A 4,070-nucleotide genomic window follows, 5' to 3' on the forward strand; every position below is an offset into this window, starting at 1 on the left:
ATGGTGTGCTTCTTGGACCAATTTCTAGGGTTTTTGGTCCCAAGATGGAGACTTTTTGAGCAAGTAGTTTCCATTGGCCTAGATCTATCATATTCCAGAGCTATATGAGTTGTATGTTCATAAAAATGCAATCTTGGACGTGAATGTTGAGCCATGCATGAGATCTAGACTCTTGGAGGTGAAAGGAAAGGTGTTAGAAGGTGTGGGGAACCTTTATAGCCATGCAAAGGCTTAAAGGTTTCGACTTTATGGATTAAGAAGTATTAAAATGGCCAGATCTGGAATATGGGGTTATGTCTTAATCGTTTAAGACATTAGAATGAGGAAATGAGAAACTGGGATGTACGCTGGGCGTAATCCCAGTACGCGCCGCGTTCCCCGTTTCTAGAATGCAAGGGTACGTCCCGCGTACAGGAGCTGGTACGCCCCGCGTACTACTCGCTGTTGACTTTTGTTGACTTTTAGGGTTGGTCAACATGTGGACTTTCGAGTCAGGGAGGGGTAAAATGGTCTTTTACCCTTCTGTGGGAAAGTGAAAAAGGGCGTAGCATAGCCTTGGAAGCCGATAATAATTAGAATGATTATTTGTTGTGTTTAGGCGGGGCTAGGTCGTTGTTTCGAGATTCCGAGATATCGAGCACGTGAGATTCTAGACATCATACGAGGTGAGTCTTCTCACTATACTGTACTAGAAAGGTACCTATGTGTGACCAGACGGCGGAAACGTCTGGGGGCTTGTGCGTGATTTCATCTTGAAATATCATTACAGTGAATATAATTGAAACATAACATCATCATCATCACACATGTAATATAACAACATTCATTGTTTACATCGAGTATTGTATTTGAATATTACATGCCAAAATAGTAAGAGTATGATGAAACAAAATATAACACAATATCCATTAGTTTGTTTCGTTCATCCTGCTTCAACGGTTTCTTGAGAATACAAGTTATTTTGAAAACGATCAACATAAAAATGTTGGTGAGTTCATAAGCATGTTTGTGAAAATGATTTGTATAACTTTGAAAACCACCAGAAAATCCGATATTTTCTGAAAACTGTTTAGTGTGTTTGTGTTAGATCTTGTATTAATGCATGTATGTTATTGTTTATTTGACTAAAATGGTAAAGAGAATGTAAGAGCATGTAAAGAGAATGTTCCCAGACAACCCGATGTTGCCTGTAATAAAAAGGTCTTCCGTAAACTTCATAACGTTAATTCCTCTAAGCGAGCCGTCATAACCATACTAAATAATGACAATTTCGCCTGTCTTGGCGTCGTTGGACGTCGGTTTTGACTTTGATTATAAGGTTTTCGTCACCCTAGACTGAGTTAATCTAACTGTAGCGAACAACTCAGGTGTGGGGTGTCATCCCCGTATAGATCTATACACAAATCCCTGTTCTCCCTCCAAGAGACTCTGGTTATAACTACAGGCTATGATCGTACACTTAATAGGTGCCAACCGACAAAAACTCGCTAGACCCTTAATCAAATTTACGCGAAGAAAAAGGTATAAACTCATTCCTGGACCAATGATCCATGTAAGTGAACCACTAAGGCATCGCTAAACATGTAAATCATTTCAAGACCCAAATGGAATGAGATTATATAACATGGGCCCGAAATATATATATGAAAGAACAACTAAGGCCCATTTCACATGTAAAGTATTTATAGGCCTAAATGGCACACAAATAGTATCCAAGGTCCGTCGCACATGTTAATGGGTCAATGAGGCCCAATAAACATATACAGGACCTCTCACACATAAAAATGGGCCACTAAGGCCCAATAACTAAGAAAATGATCAAATTAAATCCATTTGTTGGTTTATCATTGGTTTTAGCTCAAGTATTCACTAAAATAGCATAAAAAGAAGAACGCATATAAAACCCATCCCCAGGCCCAATAAACATGTAAGTGGACCACTAAGGCCCACTATACGTGTCTATTATTTCCAGGCTCAAAAGGAATGTGAATGTCTATCTTAAGCCCAATATACATGTAAAAGGACACTAAGGCCCACTAAACATGTATATTATTTCCAGGCCCAATAAGGATATGAATATCTATCCCGAGCCCAATATACATGTAAAAGGACACTAAGGCCCACTAAACATGTATATTATTTCCAGGCCCAATAAGGATATGAATATCGTTTTTAACCCGTTTGTTATTGTTTTGTTTATTTTAGCTTGATTATTTACATAATTGATATCTAAAGCCCACTTTTGTAAAAATGACGTTCTTGGCCCAATAAGCCACCAAGTTTTCAATTAAGGCCCAATTATAGTAAAAATAACACTTTAGTCTCCATTTTGTTCGTAACTTGTGTTGATGACTAGTTTGTGGTAAAAATAACATTTTAAAACCATTTTTGTCAAAAATATCATTTTTGGCTTGGTTTTTGTGAAAATACACATTTTTCTGGTTTTTGGCTTTTCCGACCTAGTTTTTAGAAAATTTGTAGAAAATTCATCGTAAGTGGAAATTTGGATCTGTAAATTCTGGAAGTTTAGAAATTTTGTCTACTTTGTTCACAATTTTTTTCATAATTTTTGATGGCCTCAAACTAGTGTGAAATTATTCATCTTCACAGGTTGGTCCGAAAGTATTCCAAATTTGATAGGCAGTTTTGTAAAATTCACCAAAAATTGTAGAAAAATCATATGAAAACGTGAGAGTGGTCATTTTAAAGGTATAAATATGAAGTTTATCCATGTAAAACAGTTTTGAAAAATACTTCCATTAAGAGGGTCAAAACAGTTCGAGATTGGGGTAATAAGTTATAGATCTTTGAGCACAACACTCATTTTTGCTACTTAAAGTGTATAAATCTCAGATCTACAAGTTTAAATGTATTATATGTGATAAAACATACTTTTCTCAAGGTTCTTATGTAGATCCAAGTGATAAACTTCAAGTTCTTAGCATATTTTTAGATTAATGAAGAAATCAACACATAATCACCAAATAATTCATGGAAAACACACATAGTCATGCATATACACATAGATTTACACAAATCAACTTGTATTCTCCCCCCAAAACAAGTAAAAACCAAAAACAAGGGGGTATGAACTCACCTTGGGGTGATGGATCGGTTTTGATGAAGAAGTGGAAGAAGATTTTTGATCCTAGCAACTATCTTGAGTAGATCTTGAACTTAGATGGTTCTAAGAACATGATCCACAAAATATGGATGTAAGAGGAGATTTTTGAAGAGATCAAGAAGTTAATCCATGGATCTAAGAAAGACTTACCCAGGATTGATGGTCTTTAGTGAAGATCTTCTTGAAACACCTAGAGATCTCGAAAATTTGGATGGAAGGAAGGAGGATCTTCTTGAGTGTTTTGAGAGAGTTTTCTTGAAAGATTTTTGAGAGAATGAGGGTGGTGTGAGGTGTTTTAGCCGTGAATAAGAAGAAGGGAGGAGAGAGAGGGAGTATGGTGATGTGCATGGAGATCCACCATGCAATAAAGAGGTGGCAAGTGCACAATTTATCTTGTTTTCCTTTTTTTTATTTAATAAGCATAATGGGCCTAAAATTTGGGCTTAAGAGAAAGGAATTGAGGGAATTTGGGCCTTCTCTTAACTTGATCAAATTTATGAAGCCCAATAATAGATTTTCGGTCCATTGGGCCTTTAAGAAGGTTCACGACCCAAAATGGTAAGAAAAGGAATGGATTTATGGCCCATTAAGGTTAATTAAATCATTTATGACACATCATGGTCCATTGGAGGTAGAATGAATCATTCTAGGCCCAAATGGCCCAAAATGTTATAGATTGATGAATTGATGATTTATTGGTCCCGTAGGCCCAATAAGAGAATCCTAGTCCATAATGAACTTGAGCCGGGATTTCTAGGGTTTCCAACCCTTATTTGAACATATGTGATGTATTCGAATGAAAATAGAGTATGGTATTCAATTAGAGTACAAGTTATTACACTAGGCGAATGATTGCATCAGAGTAGAATTTCCTAGCAAAATGCCAGTTGTGACATATGCGTTGTATGTTATGTATGTGATATGTATGCTATGTATGATATGGTCC

The sequence above is a fragment of the Lactuca sativa genome, chromosome 5 (genome assembly GCF_002870075.4).
Source record: "Lactuca sativa cultivar Salinas chromosome 5, Lsat_Salinas_v11, whole genome shotgun sequence".
NCBI lineage: Eukaryota > Viridiplantae > Streptophyta > Magnoliopsida > Asterales > Asteraceae > Lactuca > Lactuca sativa.